Below are 26,236 nucleotides of genomic sequence, written 5' to 3'. Positions count from 1 at the left end.
ACCTCTTTAGGCCTCTTCGTTAAAAAAAGAAAAAAGAAAAAAAGATTATTGTTACGAAAAAAAAGGGGTGCTTGAGGCCTCTTTCTTATCCAATAAAAAAAATAAGATTTCAGGGGTCGACTATGCACGGAGTTGCCTGGTTTCACTGTTTTGACTGAACACCATCTCAGGGGTTGCTTACCCCTCCATCGTTATTGTGCTATCGAGCGAGTTCCGCCTCGAAGTACACATCACTTGACACGATTTGTGTCAAGTGCTCATGTTATTTCTTCTACTTGGTGTTTGTCTGTTTGCTATTTTCTTTCCACTTGCATGCTTCTTTACACACTCTTGCACACAACAGACTGGGGAAGCCTGAGAAACCAAAATTGTTTTTCAAAACCTCCCAAAATCTGGCATTAACTATTGTGAGGGGAACCTAGCATTGAGAACCGAGACGGTTGGGATTTGTGTAACTTTAACTGTGAGCGCCCCTCCGTAATCCTTAGCCTCAAAGTAACTCCACACATAATAGGACCTTGTTGATTCCTTTAACAGGTGACCAAGACCTACATGGGGACCTCCTTAGCCTCGCTGCATTTCAATAGTTAGCAACCCACTCAGACCAAGCCTACCCATAGTTTAGGGAAAACGTTTTCGAGTGTTTTGTTTAATTATTACAGTTGATTAGTCTTAGATCTCACTCTGGATCCACTTCTTGTTTGATATGAAACCTTCTAGGCTCAAGTCCAGGCTTGTACTCGGTTTAGCCCAGGTCTGAACCAGGGTCACACCTACATCCGAATCTAGTCCCTTTCTGGTCTAAGCAAGGCTTATACCAAATCTCACCTAGACTTTAGTCCAGGCCCACACTCGGTCTAAATTTAAAACCTTTTGAGTCCAAGTCCAAGCTTGTGCCCAGCTAGCCCAGGTTCGAACCAGGTTCACACTTAGGTCCTAACCTAGGCTCCCTTTTGGTCCAAGCCAAGGCTCGTACCTAACAAAACCTTGATCCAATCCGGGTCAACACCCGGTCTGATATTCAAAACCATCTAGGTCCAAGCTCAGGCTTGTACCCAGCATAGTCCAGGTCCGGACAAGGTTCACGTCCAGGTCCGACCCTGGGCCCCCCTCTCGGTTCGAGCCAAGACTCGTACCCATCTACTCTAGATATCTATCTAGGTCCTATCCTAGGTCTAAGTATAGAGTTGCCTCTAGAGCTAGACTAGGCTTATCCTAGTTCAGGGTCTAAAACAAAACTCATCGAGTCAAGCGAGATTCACCCTGTCTAGTCCTAGCCTAGGTCAAATTTAGGGTTTTGCCCTTAGAACCAGACTAGGTTTTATCCTAAGCCGTCGAGTCTAGATCTAACCCTGAGTCTAGATTCTAGAATCGAGTCAAAGAGAGTCACCATGTCGGTTACTCAAGGTGACCATGATGATTATTCTACAACCGACTCCAAAACTAATCTTTCCAAACCTAGAGACTAATATGCAACTGTCCCATGGGAATATGGCAAGAACCCTGATCCGTCCATTTTTCGGTGGCCAAGTATCTAATTAGAGGTACAGTCTCAACGATCAGCTCCTAATCCTGAGATCTGTGTGGCCCGAAAGGCTTATTACGTCCGAAAGACTTTGAATAGTCAAGGGGTTCGACTTGTGGTCATCCTGGAAGGGCTCTTAAGTAACCAAAGTAGGAGTTGAGCGAAGGAAGAAGCTCATGTAGTGTCAAATGGTCATACTCGAATCAAGATAACCCCAAGGCACGGTGGTCTCCAAACCAAGACCCACCTATGTTTAGGGGATCTGATCCGGTCTCAAGCCACCACAGCACAACTCATGATAACCTGAAAGTCATGTGAAACAGAGGTATCAATTTGAATTGACCCCTAGGTAATGTTGGTGTCCAAGCTGCCCTTCAAAGTTTAGTTGACCGAGGCTACACTGTTCAATACCCAGTACATGTATTGGTCCCAAACCAACTTAGCGCTATATGACAGATCATAGGACAACCGAGTCAATCGATTCTTCAATCAGTCCCAATAATCCATCTGGTTCAACAAACAATGCAATTTCTGCAGCCAGGTAGCACCTATGGAACAATACGTCCCTCAGGCACAAGTATACTAAAATGCCCCAATGATTGCGGCTCATCAACCTCAAGTCCATACAGGCCAATTCATACCCCAAGCCTTGAGTCATCAGTCTACACTTGGCCTGGTGGGCCTACCGTCATGTTGAATGCCCATTATGAAGGCACCATGAAAGCAATGCAATACATGCTTGTAAGAATGGGCATTCACGAAGCTTTACCCCCGAAGGACTATGTTCATGATACCCTCGGAGGCATGAAAGACCTTCCCTTCATATTCGTCATCCCAAAATTATGAAATAAGTTCAACGGGACGAGCGATTCAGATACCCATGTTAACGCATACCTCCTCTCCGTTCATGCTTTACGAGATAGGCCAAATCAACTAAAGGCTATATTTTCGCAAACGTTGTCTGTTGAGGCTCTAAACTAGCATCGAAGAATGATGTGTACGCAACCACACATCACTCCAGAGGAAATGCTCAATCTATTCGTTTCTTACTACTGTGGATCGGCACCAAGGCCTCTCTCCCTAGTTGAAGTCAGTGCAACAAAAAAAATCCAAGAGAATCCTTTGAAGATTTCATCAATCGATTCTGCGAGGCGACGATGCGGGTCATTGAATGTCCACTCATAGACCCGACCAAGATCTCCATGTCCTTAGAAAATGCTGCTCCCAAATACAGGACCTTCTTCAGCCAAGGTCTTATTCCCTACTTTTTCGACTTCATGATTGAGCAGGTGGCATGCCACGAAAGGGCTAGAGGAACACCTCTCAGCATTAAACTCGAGAACAAACCCATAACTACTCCCCAAAACAAGATAAACAAGAACAATAACAAAGGGAATACTTTCAATCAGGTTAATGAAATTTCCATTAACAGACCGGCTCGAAGTTCTGCTGCTTAACGCAACTATAAAAACCAAAATCAGAGGGGTCGGCCTAGAGCAAACACTCAAAATAATAACCAAAGGAAAGAGGATAATTTCACTCCTCTCAAAGACCCATTAAGAAAGGTGCTTGAATTACTATTGTCCAAAGACATGGTTTACCTCCAAGTACCATCTGAGCCACCATTACAAATCACAAACAATAGCAAGTGGTCAAAATGGCACCAAAACCATGCACATGACACACAAAACTGCTATCATTTAAAAAATGTCATTCAAGGGTTGATCGATAGGGGGCACATAACTGTACCACCAAAGAATCAGCCTATCGAGGAACTTAATCAAATGACGGGTATCTTAACAAATCCTCTTCCAGAAAATACGGCCACAATGGCTGGAAATGATGGAAGCTCAAAACAATTCTAAGGGTAATATCGTCATCAATATGATCGAGAATGCAGTCGAAGAAGAAGACCCCGCTCAATTCATATTCTCTAGTGGTCACCACCTTCAAGAGCCCCAAGAGGATCTATTGGATCTTCTAAAAGGAACCCCTTCACCTCCAAGTCTTGACAACCCACCTAAGTGGAACCAATATGATGAGGAAACTGTGTTAAAAATCGATGTGGTCCAGATCAACGAGAAGGGATCATCTTCCAATCAAGGGGCCAACACCCCAAAGTACCCCTTCACTCTTGCAAGGGCCTACTCTATTGAGCTTAAGTCAGGTGAAGTAGACTCCTTGATTCGAAGAGCCCGAGTTTTCAAGCCCATCCGTTTGATGGTCGATACCCTCGAGGAAAGAATAGGGAAAACCCCCGAGCGCAAGCAACTAGTGATCACCATAACTCAATAAACCCAAAAGGAGTCACCACTTAAGATTTGCCTGCTCATCTTTGTAAGATCCAGGCTTAGATCTCCATCTTGGAGCTGCTTAATAACTCACCGATTCATACGGCCCATATTGAGAAAGTCCTCGCTAAGACGAACATCCAGAGCAACATAGAACCAGATGAGTTATGCGGAATGATCAACCAGCTGATGGCACCAACGCTAATCTTGTTCACAGATGAAGATATCTCGATCAGCTTCAAACGCTTTCACGTCCAACCATTGCACATCACCCTTTTCATGCAAGGGTATGAGATACGAAGGGTACTCATTAACAACGGGGCGAGCATCCTTAAACATATGCCCTATGAAAACGGTGAAGCATATAGGCAAGAGCCCGGATGACTTCGAGCCACGTCAGCTCCATATCAATGCATACGATGGGACCAAGAGACAAACTGAAGGTATATTGCCTCACACTCTCAAGATCGGCCCTGTCGTCCACATAAAACCCTCATTCAATCTGCTGCTAGGAAGGCCGTGGCTTCATGAGAATCTCATGGTGGCCTCTGTATTCCATCAGTGCCTCAAATTTCCAACCAAGAATGGCTTCACCAAGGTTTTGTGCTGAACTATATTATCTTCCAAACCTTAGTGTAGATGATAAGAAGCTAGTCGTGGGAGTTGAGCTCAAAGAAATCCCGCTTGTATCCTTCGAGTAAGCTAATTGTGCCACCTTACGCTTAGAGGCCAGCGACCCTATTCCTCAAATTATGCAAACTAATCCATTGATAGAAGACATCATCCAATGTCAATATCGATACGGTTTCGGGTCCCTCGAGGCTTAACACATGCTCTTCTCCTAAGGCTTCCAATCAAGACAGGGCTTGGGAAGACAAGGGCAAGCCATAATGGAGGCGATCTCTGAATCACCCCAAGCCAAAACATAACACGGGGATCGAAGAGGACTCGAGTGTTCTCTCTCACCTTATTTCAAAGCCGGATGAAGCCTTCATGCCATCCGGGCTTTGTATATGGAGGCATTCAAAGGTTCGACCCTCTCGATTCCTGTTCTTCGAAATGGCCAAAGGTGATCCTTAATTCCCCAACGGGGGAGGATTATCATTCCACACCTCAGCACATACAAGAATTGGGAACTGAAGACCTTTTTTCTGAACTGGACTTGAAAGTATACACAATTTGCTTTGACACAGCTGATTTTTCTCATTCTCCGGTTCAAACCCATGAACGAAATTGGTCAATTACTCTCTTATCTTGAGAATCGTTAGAAGCATACTAGCGGCACCTTCAAATCCTGGTGCCAAAAATGGATAGGCACAGGGTGGCCACTTTACCACCCAGTGCGTCCGATCCTCAACATTTGCCATACGTGTCCCATAACGGACACCTCTTGTAATATTTCAAAAAACGGTGAAAATTTAGAACATGATAATAAGGATTTTTTTTTTCAAAAACATCAAACACTCAAGATAACCCATTAATGGTGCAAAACACCCAAGATGATAATCAGATAACCTAGATTAAGATCAAGAGAACTAAGAGTCCGAAGAAATCCCTCAACTTGAGGAACTCACTTCCTATATTGAGCAGTTCAAGAAGAGATTTGATGGTGACCCAACAGCTACCATCAAAGAGACAATCGACATCAACCTAGGAACCAAGAAGGATCCAAAGTTAACCAAGATTGGAGCCTCCCTATCTAATGATGAGCAGATAAACATGATTTCCTTTCTCAAGGAATATCATGATATCTTCTTCTGGTCATACAATGATTTAGATTCCACAATTGTAGTACTCAATGAAGGGGCAAGGCCAATAAGGCAGAAACTCCGACGTCAAAAGACTCACATTGAGCTCAAAATCAAAGAAGAAATCAACAAACTGCATAAGGAAAAATTCATTACCCTTGTCGATTACTCAGAATGGTTAACCAACATAGTAGTTGTACCCAAGAAATACGGCAGGATTCAAGTGTGTATCGACTACAGAGACCTCAACAAGACATGTCCCAAAGATAATTTCCCGTTACCAAACATAGATGCCTTAGTGGACCACACGACGGGGCATAAGATGTTGTCATTCATGGATGGTTTCTTGAGTTACAACCAGGTCCTCATGGCAAAAGAGGACTAGACCGAAACATCATTCATAACACAATGGGGAACCTACTTTTACCGTGTCATGAACTTTGGCCTAAAAAATGTAGGGGCAACTTATCAATGGGTAATTACTAGCATCTTTCATGACTTAATGCACACCATCATGGAAGACTATGTGGACGACATCCTGGTTAAGTCAAAGGCCAGGTCCGATCACCTCATTGACCTGAGAATTATTTTGAAAGACTCCAAAAACATCAACTCAAACTCAATCCACAAAAATGTGTGTTTGGAGTTGAATCCGACAAATTACTAGGCTTTATAGTAAGCCAAAGGGGCATTGAGGTAGACCCGTCCAAATGGGGCATCATTGAAATGCCCCCTCCTTGGAACATCAGAGAAATTTGTGGGCTTCAAGGTCGCATACAAGCCATAAGGCATATTATCTCACAACTGGCAGATAAGTGTGCACCCTTCAATAGGCTCCTTAAGAAAGATACCCCATTCATATGGGATAATGAATGTCAAGAGACGTTCAACCAAATCGTGGAGCACCTAATCAAACCTCCCGTCCTTAGTCCTCCTAATCCAGAGAAACCCATGTTCCTATACATAACTGTGAAAGACAAAACAAGGGGACAATGTTAGGATAATACGATGACCATGGAAAAGAACAACCATGTACTACATCAGTAAAACCATGGTCGACTACAAGATGAGATACACGGAAGTGGAGAAGCATTGCTTAACTCTTGTGTGAGATATGCAGAAATTAAGACATTATGTCTTATCTCATACAGTCAAGCTTATCTAAAAAATAGACCCACTCAAGTACCTATTGGAGAGACCAGTTGTTAACAGACATTTAGCAAAATGGAGAATGCTATTGAGCGAGTTCGAGATAGAATATGTCAATAAAAATTTGGTTAAAGGACAAGCTATTGCTGAACATTTAGCTGAACACGCATTACTAGATGACACTCATGTTAACACAGATCTCCCTGATGAGGACCTCTTCACAACTGAGGACTCAAATTGGGCGCTATACTTCGACGGTGTAAGGAACGAATATGGGTCAGGTGTAGGGGTTATACTATGCTCATCCGAGAACATTTTAATACCAACAACCATCAGACTGAATTTCCCATGTACCAATAACATTGCCGAATATGAAGCCTTGATAGCTGGGCTCAAGAATGCCATGGAACTGAAGATTCAACAAATACGACTCATTGGTGACTCCTTGGTCGTCATAAACCAAGTTCAAGGGATTTGGAAGGCTAAAGAAGAAAAATTGAAACCCTAACCAAGAAAAGGTGGAAAAGATGATAAAATATTTTAAGAAATCACCTTCCAACATGTATCTAGGGAAAACAATCGGTTCACTGACACCCTTGCAACCCTTGCTTCGATGGTCAGCATTCCTATAAAAGTCACCACGCCGCCATTTTACCTAAGAAACAAGCACGACCCTTCTCCACCAAGGATCAAAAAGAAATATTGCAAGAAAATGAGAACAATGAGGAAGTGTCTTTTGTGGCCTCAGAAGCGCTAGTCATAGCGAAACCATGATTCCACGATGTGTTGTCCCTATTGAAAGATGGGTCATACCTCGACGGAGCCACTGAAAAGGGTAAGGAAACTCTTCAAAGATTTGTATGGGTTTCTTAATAAGAGATGACCTTCTGTTCAAGAAATCCTTTGACGACATCATCTTGCAATGCCTCGTCCGTCCTGAAATCGACCAAGTATTAACATAATTACACAATGAAGGAGGTCATTCTAGGGCTACTACCTTAGCCCAAAAAATCAGATATCAAGGCTATTATTGGACCACCATGGCCGAAGATTGTGCGAAACTCGTTAAGGAGTGTCCCAAATGTTAGCTTTATGGAGACCTCATCCATGCACCTTCAATACCACTTAACTCAACATTGCCTATATGGCCTTATTCCATGTGGGGTCTTGATATCATCGAAATGATTTCACTAAAAGCATCGAATGGCCACTGTTACATAGTAACGGCTACAAAATAATTTACAAAATGGGTAGAAGTCATATCATTTGTCAAAATTGAAGGTCAACATGTTGCTCATTGCATAAAGAACAACATTGTATTCAGATTTGGCATTCCTGAATCAATCATTATTGAAAATGGAACCAACTTCAAAAATGAAAGGGTCACTAAGGTGTGTAAAAAGTTTGGGATAACGCATAAATTCTTCACACCCTACCACCCTCAAGGAAATGGAAAAGCAAAGGCCACAAACAAATTACTTCTCAGAATTATAGATAGAATAATAGAAAGTGGTAAAGATTGGCACAAAAGGCTAAATGACGAGCTATGGGCCTATTGAACAACTGAAAAGACTCCTACTGGCATGACCCCATACTCATTAGTGTATGGTATCGAGGCTGTGCTACCCATTGAAGTCTAGATACTGTCTCTCCAAATGCTTATTCATAAAGTTTTAGATGAGGAACAAAAGATCAAAGCATGAGTCGCTGCCCTCGATACTCTAGAGGAAAGACTATTACGAGCAACACAAAATATCTTAGCATTTCATCATAGAATCGAGAGGGCATGCCAAAGAAAAGTTGTTCCTCGACAATTCAGAGAAGGAAAAGATCTTCCACACTCTTGCAAATCCACACCCATTAGATAAATTCAAACCTAATTGGGAGGGGCCATTCTTGGGTAACCCAAGTGTATCCAAGCAATTCCTATAAAATAAAAAATCAAGATGGGAATGAACTCAACAACCCCATTAATGCAATGTATCTTAGAAAATACTACCCGTAAGGGGCTAAAAAAAAAAAGAAAAAAAAAAGGATGTGATGAAAGCCTGAAAAAGCATCATGGGTAAAAAAAGAAGAAGAAAAGAATGAAAATAAAGGATGTGGTGAAAACTCGAAAACGGCATCATGGAAAAAAAAAAAACTCCAAAAAGGAGGCGCTTGTCCAAAATCTCAAGTACGAAATAAGTACTTGCAAGCCACAATAATATTGCATAAGCATACCCTGATGATGGAGACTCTTCCTAATCTCTACAGGTTCCCAACAGAATCAACCTCGGGAAGATATGAGAAAGCAACATGAATTGGAGACCTAAGACTTCAACGAACCCCAGGAAGAATGTCGAGACCTCTCCAAGAAGGAAGCCCAGCAAGAACTCAAAGAACTTCTCATGGTTATGTGAAACACAAGAAGAGAGTTCCAAAGGCCAAGGGAAACATCAAGACTCTTGAGCTCGCATGATCTCACAAGGAAATCCTTTTCATCATCTTTAAATAAATGAATAAAGAAAATAAAGAAAATGACCACCAAAGGGGCCATATGTGGCAAAAATTGTATGGCTCGTTCCTCTTTAAGAATGCTTTTCAAATCAACTGTTAAAATCATCCATTTTCAAAACAAAAAAAAATTTCCGTACTAGAAAGGACTTCCTCCATCACTACAAGAGGGTAAACTGTTAGTCGATCTGGCCTCGGTCTCGAAGCAACTTCCTATGCCTGTTATGAAGGCTTGAAACTAGCAACACACTCCATGGTTGTATGAGTATAATTGGCAACTACCGCATATCGAAGATGGGAGAACCTCATCAATGACGACATGGCTAGTTTGGGAGCTTTTTCTCACGCAACTAGATCTCCAGAGGCAAAAAGAGGGAAACCCATCCCCGTGTGTGTGTTTGACGATCCATTAACTGGAATTTTGGGACAAAAATAGGGGGCTAAGTATGTTAAAATTCAATTTGAAAAGTGTGTGCAAATAAAATGTCCTTATCTACCTCGTTGAATTAATTGCACGTGCAAAGATTAGCAAATAAAACACCACATAATTGGAGTGGAGAAAAAAAAATTCCTCAAAATTAAAGCAAAGGCAAAAAAAAAAAAAAAAAAAACTTTGGGCAGCACTATACTTGCGCTTAGGCAACACAGTCTATGCCTCCTAGCGAAAAAAAGAAGAAGTTCAAAACATGTTGTTCTCTGGCATGAGCCTAAACTGCTAACCAATTAAAAAATAAATAACAATAATAATAATAATAATATTATTTTTAAAGAAAATGTTCCTTGGTGGCAAGAGCCTAAATTGCCAGCGAACATCCAGTTTAGAAAACGTCTAGCACCGTATGACATAAAAGGTCGGGTGTATTTGTCTAACCTATATGGCGTAAAAGGTCAGGTGTAATAAAAAAACATCTAACCCCGTAGGACGTAAAAGGTCAGGTGTATTCAAAAAACATCTAGCCATGTATGATTTAATAGGTCGGACGTATCCATCTAACCCCATATGATATAAAAGGTCGGGTGTATTCAGAAAACGTTAACCCCGTATGACGTAAAAGGTCGGGTGTATTCAGAAAATGTCGAGCCCTGTATGATATAAAAGTTCGTGTATATCCATCTAGCCCTGTATGACGTAAAGCGTCAAGTGTATCTGTCCATCGGTGCATGACGTTAAACTACTTAGAGGGCTCCAAGGTTGCGAGAGCTAAAATTGCTAACTAAAAATTTGTTTTACAAATAACATTTCTCATTTCAAAATTTTCAGCATATATCATGTGTTTTAAAAAACTTTAATTTCTTAGTTAAAATCGTGACATGTCCAAAGCTTTTGGTTCTATTTCAAACTTCCCCCTTGTTTTCAAAATTTTAAAAAATACTTTAAAAAATGAAGGAGCTTGGACACCTGTATATGATGATTATTGTGTTGCCGCCTCATCTCTCTCTTCAGAATTGACTAGGCAAACATTTTCCTATAACAAGTAAAACCTATAGAAGACCTTAGGAAACCCTAAGGGAATCAAAGAAAATGTCAGGTTTAAGAACTTGAAATTGTAAAAACCGCTGAAGTTAAGTGGCATCGCCAGAAAATCCAACTCGAGTTTCAAGCTTGTGTAACTCACCGACATCTCACGCAGAAAACCCTAGGTTGAAAATGCCTTAAGTAGGTGAGCGGGGAACGTAATGTTTTAAATGGATAGTTGGTTTGCCCTTTGACCACGAAACATCAGGATAAAATTTAAAATGTATGCAGTATCTACTTCTTTGCCACCCACCTGTTCCTCGAAGGATAGGGAGCCCCAAAGATGGGCAATTGTAGACACCACATTTTAAAACTAACAAATGTTATGACCACACTATTTCAGTAGACCCTTAAACCATAGACCACCATAATCCATGGTCCCTACCCTATGATCCACACCTAGCAAATCTTGTAATATTTAGTAGTTATCCATTCCACACCCATGATTTTAGTAGTTATCCATTCCACACCTAGCAAATCTTATAGTTATTAGTAGGTATCCATTCCACACCTAACAAATATTGCAGTTATTAGTAGTTATCATGTCACGACCTCGCCCGCTGACCCTTACCGAAGGGAGACAGGGTGAGGGATCGCAACCAGAGGCCATGAACGTCACTCAAGTGGGAGTGATTCAACGCATAAAAACATGAAATCAAAAGCAAACCATGAAAGGGAACTAGAATAAATCCATTCAACAGATAAATATCAAATCAAAAGTACAGCCATCTCATTCATTCAATATCCAAAAGTTCCTACAATTCCTGTAAGGCACTATTGGCCCAAAAAGTACACAATATAAAGATTCCATCACAAAGTTAAGCTCACCAAAACATACTATGAAAAAATCTTCGGGAGATGTCTCTACAAACTTCTCAAACTTGATGCTTCAACCACCCGAACACAAAACAACCACTTGCCTTAGCACAGATGTCAACACCCTTCACTCTACAGTTATGTAAATAAGATAGAATGAGCTAACAGATCAGTAAGCAGATCTACACCATTGCATTCCAACTAATATAATAGTGATAACGCTATGCAGTGTACATATATATATATACATTCACAAAGTACCAGGTGGAGCCCTCCAATATGCTTCCCACTATTCTAACAATATTATGATGAAGCAGTCTAATATGCAGCACATGAGTCATAAATCACTTCACTACCAACAATACAATAGGGATAACATAACACAATTACAAAATTAACAAAGCCTACCCTCGAAGTAGAAGTTCTATTGCTCAGGTTAAGCCAATCTTGTCACTTAAAACCGCTACCCTCATTCAGGAGAGAAGACAATGACAAGTGGGTACCCCATTTCGTAATGCCCTCACACACACACACACATCCCCAGTGTGCTTTGGAGTTTTCAATGGGAAGTGGCGTTGCAAGACTTGACCATCTCCTTGTGCCCTTCTGGCAAGAGAGAGTTCCACTATCATTGGGTGACCAATACGTAGTACCCATATAGATCTGGGGAGCGCAACCCTCCCGAATATTCACATCCTGACTCGCGTCCTACCATGGGGAGATAAGGAAAGATCGCAGTTGTCAGCACCATCATTCACACAGAAGGTGCCCATTCACATATCACATAAGCAGCATGATACCATCATTCACACAATAGATATCAATTCACATATCACATAAGTAGCATGATACCATTATTCACATAGTAGGTATCCATTCACATATCATATGAGTAGCATGATATCACCATTCACACAATAGGTATCCATTCACATATCACATTTTAATAATGGCATATCATATTTAAATTATATCATAATGACAGTACCATAGTAATAATGATATTGTTCCAGTTAAGCCTTACCACTCAATTTCCTACCATCAAGGTCAAAGACATGCACTCACGATTAAGATCGTAACTTTTAGACTGTTTAAAGTTTGAAGACGGTTTCGAAGCCAATTTTGCACCAAACACACCTATCCTTCAAACGGGATTGGCTTGAAGACAATTGGACCCCGTTTGGCCTCTTAAAGGTTAAAAAATGTGCAGGTTTACGAGCTGCACCCTGTGGTGCACAGGATACAGCAACATACCCTGCTTCATATCACTATAAGTCCCAAACCGTGAAGCAACATGTGATGGTTTCAAAATAAACGATTAAGCCAAGACGTATATCTTTCTAACAAAGCAAACTTGAAAGCATTTGGATTCCATTTGGAGGTTCAAAACTTTGTCCCAAACAAGGTGATAGTTCTAGATTTTATCAAAACTGCCTACAGTGATATACCTTCATAAAACGAAGTATAAAATTCAATCTAGGAAGAATTTTAAAATAGTTTCTACATTAAAAGTTTATTCTATTCAAGGATATTTCAAATGGATGTGGTTTGGCAGAAAATGAACTTCGTTTGGTTAGTTAAAATTAGTGACCACAGTGGTATTAGTGAAAAATCCAGGAAAACAGTCAACATTGATATACCCTCTCCATTTGAAACATAACTTCATTTTCATAAATAATTTTGGTAGTGGGAAAAAACAAACATTTTACTAGACCCGCATATATTCCCAATGGCAGTGATTTGAGGTCAATCGGACCATTGTTTGACCATTCAAATCTCTCCTTTAAGAACACACATATTTCTTGTTTTTCACAGTGGCATATGACATGTTTCGAGACCACATTCCATTACCTTCATTCCATGGTAAAGGACATGATAACAACTATCCTCCCACAATGTACATACATAACATGCATTTCTTACATTATCTAAGAATCATACATTCATTCTCAGCATCTACTTCCATCATAGAAAAAAAACCCCAAATTTCAGTGAAAAGGCGTACACATTCATTATTCATCTCACAAGTATAGGGCTCATGAGATGGGGCAATGGCTAACCTTGCCTTAGAGACAAAGAGAAAGATGAAGGGAGAATGAGTGGCATAGGTATGAGGGTGATTAAGTACTCATGAGATGGGGCAGTGGCCAAGTGATGCTAATGGTTGTGCAAGTGGCACCCACAACACGACAAGTGGTAAACACTCTTCATCACGCCAGAGCCATGCACTGCGCCTTATCCCTTCTTCAGTCGGTGATGCCCACACGGCGTTGCCCATCCTTCAGCTCACGCACGCACCTGGCGTTACCCCCTCTATCGATGCACGCCTTCTCTCCTTCTCGTCTATCGCCATGCATCTTCACTGTGCCTACCGCCGTGCGCTTGCCTGCTCTGCCGCGTGCTCGCATCACCATGCGCCTACCGTCGCGTGCCTCTCCTGTTCCTACCTGCCGCGAACACCATCGCTGTGCGACCTATCATCGCATGACTCACACTGCCTCGTGACTCACACTGCTGCATGCCCTATCGTCGCACGACTCTTCTCTCCTTCTATCGCCTCGCGGCCGACACTCTACTTATCCCGTCATGCACTCAGCCGATCGGGATAGTCCCGGTCCTTACATATGCCTTCCACACCTATGGTATTAGTAATTATCCATTATACACCTAGCAAAGCTTGTAGTTATTAGTTATCCATTCCACATCCATGGTTTTAGTAGTTATCCATTCTACACCCCTATTGAGTCTATAAGAAAATATAATAGCGTACCTCTTTCAAGAGGTGGGATGTGGTAGGGTAGGAAATCTGAGAGAAAGCTTAGAGATAGAGAGATAGAGCCCAGACAAAAAGCTTAGAGATCATGAGGCCTGAGAAAAACCTGGACTTAGGAAAACCCTAGCTTTTAGATAAAAAAAAACCATCCAACCAAGCCAAGGCCTGGTCAAAACCTGAAGAGAGACAACTATGACACAAGGCATAAACTCACCTAGTCTTGATATGAGCAAGGCCTCAAAGCCTCGGGAGTTCCCTCCAATGGGCCTGATCTGATACATTTTTACTCATTCTTGTGCTCCTTTTATATTTTATATTTTTTTATTTTAAATAATTAAGTTTATTGTTCTTTACATAGTATTTCGTATTTCGGATCAGTGCTTGCTCTGCCACTGATCTGAGAGCAGATCTGCTCACTTTTGAGTAGATCTGACCTCGGATCATAATTTGATTCTCCCACTCTCTATCACTCTTTTGAAAAAAATCAGTTTGTGGTGTTCAAATCTGAGGGATCTTCCTTTGGATATCTCTTCGATTTGAATCGTAAACACAGCCTTTGTAGCCCAGCTAAAAAAAAACAACCCAAAATAGGGTGGGTGCCAAACTGTTTACTATCGATGGGCGCGGCGCTAAAATGTTTACGATGCAAAATTGGAGAGATCTTCAGAGGAAGATCCCTTAGATCTGAACACCAACTGATTCTTTTCAAAAGAGTAATAGAGAGTGGGACAATCAAATTGTGATATGAGACAAGATCTATTAAAAAAACGAATAGATCCGCTCTCACATCATTATCAGAGCCAGCATCAATCCAAAAAGCACGAATTACAATATAAAATGCAAAAAAATGGATTTAATTCTAATAAAAATAAATAAATAAAGAAACGCAATGCAAAAAGGGTAAAAAAATATCAAACCAGACCAGTTGGCCCGAAACTCCCGAGGCTTCAAGGCCTTGTCCATATGAAGATTAATTGAGTTTATATCATGCCTCCTTTTTGTCCCTCTTGAGGTTTTGACCAGGCCTTGGCTTGGTTGGATGGATCTCTTAGCTTGATTGAATGGATCTCTTAAGCCGGCATGATTGGATGGATCTTTTAATTAGAGGGTTATAGACTAAAGCTTAGATTTTTCAAAATCTAGGGTTTGCTCACAGATTTTCTCTCTGGGCTCTCTCTATCTCTCCGATTTTTTGGCTTACCACCTCCCACCTCTAAAAGAGGCACGTTAGTGTTTTTTATAGACTCAATAAGGCTTGTAGAATGAACAACTACTAAAACCATGGTTGTGGAATAGATAACTACTAAAACTATTAGATTTGCCAAGTGTAAAATAGATGACGACTAAAACCATTGGTGTGGAATGAATAACTATAACTACTAATAACTATAAGATTTTCTAGGTGTAGAATGGATAACTACTAAAACCATGGGTGTGGAATGGATAACTACTAAATACTATAAGATTTTGTTAGGTGTGGATCATAGGATGGGGACCTTGGATTATGGTGGTCTATGGTTTAAGGGTCTACTGAAATAGTATGGTGCTATGGGTTTAGGAAAACCATAAGTCAGTTTTACAATGTGGTGTGTACAATTGCCCCTCTTTGGGGCACCCTATCCTTCGAGGGAAAGGTGGGTGGCAAAGAAGTAGACACTGCAGACATTTTAAATTTTATCTCGATGTTTCGTGGTCAGAGGGCACACCAACTATCCCACCTAGACATTGCGCTCCCCGCGCACCCACCTAGGGTATTTTTAACTTAGGGTTTTTGACGTCTGATGTTTGTGAGTTACACAAACTTGAAACTCGAGTTGGATTTTCTGGCCATGCCACTTAACTTCATGGATTTTCACAATTTCAAATTCTTAAAGCTAACATTTTCTTTGATTCCTTTAAGATTTCCTAAGGTCTTTTATAGGTTTTACTTGTTTTAGGAAAATGTTTGCCTAGTCAAATCAGAAGAGAGAGATGAGGGGGCAACACGGTAATAATCATATACGGGTGTCCACCCTCCTTCATTTTTTAAATTATTTTTATAAATTTTGAAAACAAGGGGGAGATTTGAAATAGAAGCCGAAGCTTTGGACAGGTCACAATTTTAACAAAGATATTAAAGATTTTGAAACCACAAGACATATAATGAAAATTTTGAAATGAGGAACGTTTTTTTAAAAACAAATGTTTAGTTTGCAGTTTTAGCTCCTGCAATCATGGACCCTTCTAAGCAGTTTAACGTCATGTAGCGATGGATGGATACACCCGACCTTTTACACCATACAAGGCTAGATTGTTACACCCGACCTTTTACTTCATATGGGGCTAGATATTTTTTGAATCCACCCAACCTTTTACATCAGACGGGGTTAGACATTTTCTGAATACACCCGACCTTTTATGTCTATGGGGTTAGACTAATACACTCAACCTTTTACGTTATACTGGGCTAAACGTTTTCTGAATAACCCGACCTTTAACGCCATACGGGGGTAGACTTTGTCTGAATACACCCAACATTTTACGTGGCTAGACGTTTTCTAAGTACACCTGACCTTTTAAGTCATTCGGGGTTAGAACGAATACCCCCAACCTTTTTCGTCATACGGGGCTAGACATTTTCTGAACTGAATTTTCGTTAGCATTTTAGGCTGGTGCTACCAAGAAGCATTTTAATTATTTATTAATTTAGTTATTTATTTTTTTATTTTTATTTTTTTAAATTGGTTGGCAGTTTAGGCTCATGCCACCAAGGAGCACTTTTTGAACTTGTTTTTTTTTTAGCTGGGCAACACGTGTTGGGTCGCCCTAGCGACACGGATAGTGTTGCCCAAAGATTATTTTTTTCCTTTGCCCTTGTTTTTCTATTTTATTTTATTTTGTTTTGTTTTATTTTTATTTTTATTTTTTGGTCGGCAACAAGTTGTGTCTATGACAGGTTCTATTTTTGGCTGGCCGACACAAATATAAGAGTGAATTTATTGATGTAGACACCAATTTTTTAATATGATAAATTTCATTATTTTCCTACCATTAGAAACACTTATAATACCCTTATGACTACACTACCCCCTTCGACCACAAAACACCACAGTCCGTGATCCCTATTTTATGATCCTTTATCTCTCTAAACCCTCATTTAAATATGAAAATATCCAAATATGGGAAGAGTGTTTAATTTTAAAAATAAGATATATAATCATCCAAAACTTGCGTGGAAGATAATGACAATCGAAATTCCATAATTCTAGAGGTCTTTGAAGTTGCTTTGAGCGACAAAGAGTGTGTCACCCAGACCTAATGACGTAGATAACACACTGTGTGTCGTTTGGGTTATTTGGTGTCTGGCTTTTGTAAATAGTCGACATTAAGCTTTATTACATAGTTTGTGTTGTCTGATCACGTTTGACCAAAGTGACACACTTTGTGTTGACCATATGTTTTTCCCTAAGTTGTCCTCATGTTCGGCAATGCAAATACCAGGCAGAAGGAGGGCTAATTTTTTTCCAAAATAAAAGAGATGTTCAGCATTTGAATTACCGGACTGTAAGATGTTCTTCCCAGGTAAATGAGAATATGACACGTGGGGGTTAGAGAGCTTAGAAATACCTGAGCCTCGGGTTCGAACATTTTGGGGATATAAAGGCTTCACATGTTTTGGGTTGGTTTTAAATGGAAGCATGCACTCATGATCATGAATGGTGCTTCATCTGTGACAAAAATCAGTCAGATCAGGTGATTCATCATCAAGAAGGAGGCCTTCCCTTTCATAAAGACAAACACAACCGCGATACTATGGTAAAACTGTCCAAAAAAAAAGAAGCCGGGCATGATGAGCATCCGATAAGGATCATCATGAGTAAAAGTGAAATATTCAGGTGGACATAGCTATGAAGCTGTGGGTAAAATGGCCAAAAAGCAAATTTGGCTTAGTGAAAACCCGAAAGGGCGTCATGAGTAAAAATGAAAGACGGGCGTGGCCATGAAGGAACAAGTACAAGTGGGGATAGAGGCTAAACCAGAGAGGAAATTTTAGTAGAGAGAGTGAAATAGAGAAGTTGGTAATTGGTAGAGGGAGAAGTCAGGCCAGAAAAAGAGGGTAATCATAGCATAGAAAAGCTTGAGAGTGCGGAAAATGCGCAGAGACAAAGAGAGGTTGCAGCTTGTGAGAGGAGTTTTAGAAAGAGAAGGGTTTTTTTTTGTTGGGTTCATGTGGCCTTTAAAGGCCTTATGTGTGCTTGTAAAATGAAATGATAGAGTGGAACATAAACTCTGTGAGAGTGTGGTCCCTCGTGGGCCATACTAAGCAAACGATGTTTGCAGATATCGAACAGTGCTTGATGATCTGAGCCAGTCGGTTGGAAAAACCCATGTTATCTGGGCATAAAAAACAAATCGAAAAGGGTTCTAATGGGTTAGCCCTTGATGAGGTTGGAGAATATGCCTGGATGAGTGAACCGAGGGACTGTATGACCCTTGTGTGTGATGGTGGCCTACAGAGACGGGGGCAAAATCCTCATCCATGTGCCATCACATGACATGCATATCGATAGATCATTCGAGAAAGCCAGAAATCCACCTTTTAGGGTGAAACGTATGTATGTGTGAGAGATACCCCTATGCACCATAGGGGCTATGGTCGCATCATGTCTAGGTGACCTTGACTCGTCTCTAGGGGAGGACCTAAAATCCACTGACTGGGATTGCAATCCCTTGGCTCATCAGCCAGACTTTGGTGACCCACTAATGAGCCCCTGCTTGGACTGTGGGTCATGGGAAACACTGGGTCAGTCTGATAAAACAAATGTGGTCTGTAGTCCACTATTCAAGGTGGAGTGCCTCATGATTGTTGATTCCTAAACCATATGGATCATTTTCCCATCAAATTAATTTAATTATCTTTGTTTTATGATGGAAATTATATTAAGATTATTATTTGAATTTTTATGAACCCCTGGATATTTTATTTAAAATTTTTGGATTTATAAAATTAAAGATATTGACTTTACTATTGTTTAAATATTCAAATAATATTCTAAAATATTTTTATTAATTTTAAATATAAAAAAATATCATGGGGGCCCATTGTACACATCGGCCCGCCATATTTTTAGAAGGTAGGGCCCATGAGTACCTCCCTTGGGTGGCACGCCCCACCCTTATTCTCTTTTCTATTTTTTGGTGATATGGCACGTGGCCATATGGTTGGAAGATATGGACTTGATATATCTTTAAAAGATTTTATGAAAGGATTGAGAAGACTTGTACTATTTTATGATATGCACAATATTTGGATTAGATATAATTTATTTAATTTCTATTGATGAGAAAATGGTTTAGGAAAGGGGGATAATGGTTCATGCACCTTCCATAATGTTGATGGCCCATCTATGAAATGGATGGCTCATATCTCTCATCCCACAAGTTACCCATGATCGACGATGTATATTTAATCTCACAAGAAGAGGCAAGCCAAAGAAAACCCTAAGAAACCCTATTCTTATTCAAAGCATATAAAAAGAGATTATTTCTACCAAAAAATCTCTACACCTTATCTTTCTATCTCAAAGAAAGTTTATCTCTCTCATGTTTGATCTCTCTCTCCCACATTGTGAAAGAACCTAAGGGTTTAGGTTATGAAGTTTTTCTCTCATATCTCTCAAATATGGATTTCTGGCTAAGGGTTTTAGGGTTTAGTAAAAAGAGAATCTATCTCTCTCAAACTAGGTTGCTAAAAGAATTCACCAAGGGTTTGAGTTTGTGATCAAAGGGGTTCATATTCTATTGGTATGGCTTGGCCGAAATTTACTTTCTCGGTTCGAGATTGAAGCTAGACCGTTGATCCCGCACCATCAGATAGTGGTGACTTGGTGTGGGGTGTAATAAGCCTGGTTGAGATAATCTCTGGTACTTTTCATTTTGTTTCTTGCAATCGTATCGTTTATTCTCGAGAATAGTGCATAGTTTTTTCAATGCCATCAAGTTGTTAAGATCTTGGTTTTATTGTTATGTTGATTTTATTTTAAAATTTATCTTATTATAATAAAGACAACAAGTAAGTGATCTTGTGCCAAAAGAAAGGGGTGAATAAAAAAAAAAAAAAATGTATTCATCGGTAAATGATCACATAGGTCTTTCTTTCATTGGTATCAGAGCTATTAATACAATATATCATTAGTTGTCTTTTCTCTTTATTGAGTTTAGATGAATCTTGAGAATGAGATATAAGAAAGCTAATGAACTTTGTGGTCAAAAAAATGCCCCAACGGTTAAGAACTATTGAAATACTCCAACACCAAAAAGGCACTCTGCAGAATGAGTATTTTTTGCTATTTTGGAATAGTGATATGAATAAGATAATGAGGTATTTTTCTATTACATACTTCAGTGATATTTTGTGTCTTTAAGAGTAGGAACTACCCTGAAAGTTTCAGTAAGAGATCCTAAGGGAATTGAGAGTTATGGAATCATCAATGGAGGGTGTCATTTCTGACCCTACAAAATCCAAGAACTGTCTATTGAGTTCCGTGATTTTTCCTACCAATTATATAATTTTATTTCATGCTGAAATTTTACTGTAGCTCACAAAATTGAGTCTACTTTCAAGAAAAAAATGTTTCATCAAGAAATTCATTGTGGTTTGAAAAATATGATCAATATATTGAACGGTGCGCAAGTACTATTTTCTGCAACAAAAACTATTTCTAGGACTTGGAAGTAATGATTTTATTTTTATACTGAACAGAGTTTTTTATGATCCACACTAACGTTTTAGACTTCCATTCTAAGTCTATTTTCTAATAAAATTTATTTGAAAGAGAAATATCTACGGGAAGAGAGGAATAAAAATTTTTGATTGAAGAGAGGTCATCTTGAATTTTCAACAATTTGGTATGTTATTCATTGAGACATGACTATATTTATCAAGCCTACTTAACCAAATCATATGAGGCTTGTAGAAATATATGTTTTATTATTATGTGTCTAATTTAAAACAAAGTTGGTTTGAAATGGAAACTCCATGAGAGTAGAGAGAAAAGACAATTTTACTAGATAGTTTCATCCTAGAATTATGCAGTATGTTTATTTTGTGACATGAATGTCACTTTTTTTTTTTTTCTCTAAAGAAAAGCATTATTTGGGATTTAAACTATGATGTTATCATTTTATATCGAGTCTAGTTTTCAACATTAAAGATTTTAGGAAGAAATTCTTTGAGAATTGAGAGAAACAATTTTTTATTGCGAAGTGCTAAATCTGATTTTCTACTGAGAAAATTGCATTGTGACCTAAATGCCACTGAAACGAAGACTCACTATATGGTATGATTTAGGAATGGAACTGAGCATTATTTTATATTTTTTAGTCTATTTCAATATCATATTTTTATCATGGGATGCTCATGTTCTATGCTGCAGTAAATTAAAAGATCTGGCATGTTAAGGCACATCCTTGAATTCCCAATTATGAAGACCTTTAAAATTTATTTTAAAAGGCTTTATAGTGTGTCATGAGTATGGTTTATTATAGTAGAACTCCAGAGAGATGTAATGCAGAGTTAGCAAGATAAGAGACTCTATGTGAAGAGTATTCGATCTGAAAATAGCAGAAAGAAGAAGAATACAATACCTACAAAACCATCTTAGTTTCTTCGAAATGAAGGGCTATATAGAGAGACTTGGTAGTAGCATAGAAACACTAAAGATCAGTGGGAGAATCGAAATTGTGATATTTTAAATAATGGGATGAAGAAGATATTTTCTTCACTGTGTAAGACAGGAGAATCCAAGTGCCGAAGAGATGGATACTTCGTGACTTGTGAAACCAATGATCAATATATTCTCCATCAGTTGTGTGCACTTCCAAGATCACAAAAGCTTATCAAACAAGTAAAAACAATGAATCAATAAAGCCTAAGTACCACACTACATGGTTTTGAGATATGAAATCTATCCCATATTATAGGGAGAGGTCATATAGGGAAAGAGAATTCAATAACTTTGTTTAATGTGCTTTGGTTATATTTTGGCTTAATTTTTTTATGAATATGTATGGAGTGTATGGACATTAAGTGATAAGTGCTAACAAATTTGAAAGTGCTGGTTTTGAATACCTTGTGATTTTGTATCTCCTTGTGATTGAGTATGAACTACTTAAGGTAGTCATACACATAGAGACGTGATTTGATCAAGGGCTTTGAGCCCTAGGGATGAAATACGAGAGATGGGTGTGGCTTATTCAAATATGTAAGCACAAAGAGAGTGTTCCGATGGAACTTGGTCTTGGTAACGATCCTCTCAATAATGTCTATAATATGATGTCTTGCATGTGATGATGATCTCTTGATAAATTCTTCATAATTGCCAAAAAGGAAGTATTTTGTCAAGGCTTTAATAGACATTATTTAATCGTGCTTTATTTTGGATAAAATTATAAGATGGTATATATGATTTGTTCTTATGGCCATGAATTTGACTTGATAAGAAATTAAAGGTGAATGCGGTAAAATGATTTATGAAGGCTAAGCATATATTTTATAATTTGATGATTTGAGAAAAGCTTAAGTCTATGAATATGGTTTTGAGAAAACCACATAGTCTTGCAAGGTCCATTAAGTTTATATAAAAATCATTTTAAATTGTCATACTATTAACTATTACTCGTGAATGCATATATATATACCAAGTCAATTTTTTTTTATTAAAAAGAAAAACATTCTATCTCGAAGGTATTTATAAAAGTGGGAGAAAAACTATCATGCACTATTTTTTTTAAATACCTATATGCCTTGACCCATGTTTCTAGTTATTTAGAAGCCTCGATTACCTAAGACTTTGAACCATAAGGAATGTTGTAAGAATGCCATCATGCTGGGCTTCTCTAACATATATTATGTTGCTTAGATTACTTGGTTTGTATGAATTACTACCAAGATGTCTAGTGTAGTCTACCAAGATGTCTAGTGTGGTTCATGAAGGTTTTTACATATTGTGAAACCAACGGGTATTGAATTACATATTCATGAGACTTGATATGTTACCTCATGATATATACATAAGAATATTGAGAATGTATATGTTGTATATGTAATAATTGAGTGGGAGCTGCTACAGTCCCACATTTTTTTAGCCGCTTAGATATTCAGATATACAGGTGCAAGCTATCTCACAAATCCAGATGATGCGAAGTCTACATTTGGATATGTGTTCATGCTTGGAGGGGGTAAAGTTTCTTGAAAATCAAAGAAGCAGGATGTGACGACATTGCCCACCATGAAGGCAGAGTACCTGGCGTACTGTTTGGTGATGGAGGAGGCTGTATGGATTAAGAAATTTCTTAATCGACTTGACTTTCACCTCGTGCGTTATGAGGCAGTAAGAATTTTCTTTTACAGCACGGTGACGATATGCATGTCGAAGGAGCCACGATTCCATAAGAACTCCAAGCATATAAAACCATATTTTTATCACTTGAGGAATGAGGTGAGATTGAGAAAGATCGAGATTCAGATAAATTAAATATTTCAGTAGGCGCACCTGCTAGTATTTGACATGTCAAATGGAACAAAAGACTATAATGTTGTTCACCCATGGAACCCAAATGTTTGGTGCTGATTGTATGGCTACAAAAGGGAGCTTCTTATTTGAAGAACTCTTTTGAGCCCATGAACATACGACCCCATGCGATGAGGGTACGTGATGTTCTTTTGCGACAACAAGTCCATGATTAGCGATGCGATGTAAAAGATGAGCTACAACCATTTTTGGGATGAGATCCTAGCAGCAAAGAGAAAAATGTGTTGCCTCTATAATTCCTTTTGTGAAATGATTGATGGAAAAAGTCATGATTAATGTATTGAGAGAATAAGTAAAAATGTTTGAGAGAGATTGTAATTGGGAGAGAGAGATAGGAATGAGAGAAAGTGAAAAATAGAGAATGGAAGGCCTTCAAATGCCAAGTGGGAGATGTTGGATTCATGTGACCTTTGAAAGCCTTATGAGTGCTTGCAAAATGAAATGATAGAGTGGAACATTAACTCAGTGGGAGTGTGGTCCCTCGTGGGCCATACTAAGCAAACAATGTTTGCAGATATCAGATTGTACTTGACTATCTAGGCGATTAGATTGGGAAAAATCTATGTTACTTGGGCATAAAGAACGTATCGAGAAGGGTTCTAATGGGTTAGCCCTTGATGAGGTCAAAGAATATGCTCGGATGAGTGAGCTACAAGACTGTATGACCCTTGTGTGTGATGGTGGCCTACAGAGACAGGGGTCAAAGCCTCATTTATGTGCGATCACACGGCATGCATATCGATAGATCGTTTGGGAAAGCCAAAAATCCACCTTTTAGGGTGAAGCATATGCATGTACGAGAGATAACCCTATGCACCACAAGAGCTATGGTCGCATCAGGTCTAGGTAACCTTGACTCGTCTCTAGAGAAGGACCTGAAATCCACTGACTGGGATTGCAATCCTTTGGCTCATCGGCTGAACTTTGGTAGCCCCTGCTTGAATTGTGGGTCATGGAAAACACAGGGTCGGTCAGATAAAGCAAGTGTGGTCTGTAGTCCACAGTTGAAGGTGGAGTGCCCCATGATTATTGATTCCTAAACCATATGGATCATTTTCCCATCAAATTAATTTAATTGTATTTATTTTATGATGAAAATTTTTTTAAGATTATTATTTGAATTTTTATGAACCCCTGGATATTTTATTTATAATTTTTTTATTTATAAAATTAAAATATTGATTGTACAATTGTTTAAATATTCAAATAATATTCTAAAATCCTTTTAGTAATTTTAAATATATAAACATATCATGAGGGCCCATTGTGCACATAGGCCCGCCATATTTTTAGACGGTGGGGCCCATGAGTACCTACCTTGGGTTGCATGCCCCACCCTTATTATCTTTCCTATTTTTTGGTGATATGGCATGTGGCCATATGGTTGGAAGATATTGACTAAATATTGACTTGATATATCTTTAAAAGATTTTGTAGAAAGATTGAGTAGACTTGTGTTATTTTATGGTATGCACAATATTTTGAATAGATTTAATTTCTATTGATGAGAAAATAGTTTAAGAAAGGGGGATAATGGTTCATGCATCTTCCATAATGTTGTTCGCCCATCTATGGAATGGATGGCTCAGATCTCTCACCCCACAAGTCACCCTTGATCGACGGTGTATATTCAATCTCACAAGAAGAGGCAAGCCAAAGAAAACCCTAAGAAACCCTAATCTTATTCAAAGCCTATATAAAAGGGATTGTCTCTACCAAAAAATCTCTATACCTTATCTTTCTATCTCTCTCTTAAGAAAGTTTATCTCTCTCACATTTGATCTCTCTCTCCCACATTGTGAAAAAACTTAAGGGTTTAGGTTATGGTGTTCTTCTCTCCTATATCTCAAATATGGATTTTATTTTAGGGTTTAGCAAAAAGATAATCTATCTCTCTCAAACTAGGTTGCTAAGAGAATTCACTTGGGGTTTGAGTTTGTGATCAAAGGGGTTCATGTCCATTGGTTTGCTTGGCCTTCCCGGTTCGAGATTGAAGCTAGACCATTGATCCTGCGCCATCAGATGGTGGTAACTCGGTGTGGGGTGTAATAAGCCTGGTTGAGGTAATCTCCGGCACTCTTCATTTTGTTTCTTGCAATCTTATCGTTTATTCTCAAGCGTAATGCATAGTTGTTTCAATGACATTAAGTTGTTAAGATCTTAGTTTTATTGTTATGTTGATTTTATTTTTAAATTTATCTTATTATAATAAAGACCACATATATGTGATCTTTTGCCAAAAGAAAGGGGTGAAGGGAAAAAAAAAAAAAAATGTATTCCCCGATAAATGATCAAATAAGTCTTTCTTTCATTTTTTTGCAGGTGGGGGGTGCCATTCTTGTTGCCCCCT

This window comes from Amborella trichopoda, chromosome 4 (assembly GCF_054954075.1).
Source record: "Amborella trichopoda isolate Santa Cruz 75 chromosome 4, AtrichopodaSantaCruz75HAP2 v2.0, whole genome shotgun sequence".
Taxonomy (NCBI): Eukaryota; Viridiplantae; Streptophyta; class Magnoliopsida; order Amborellales; family Amborellaceae; genus Amborella; species Amborella trichopoda.
Note: the sequence above shows the minus strand (reverse complement) of the source record.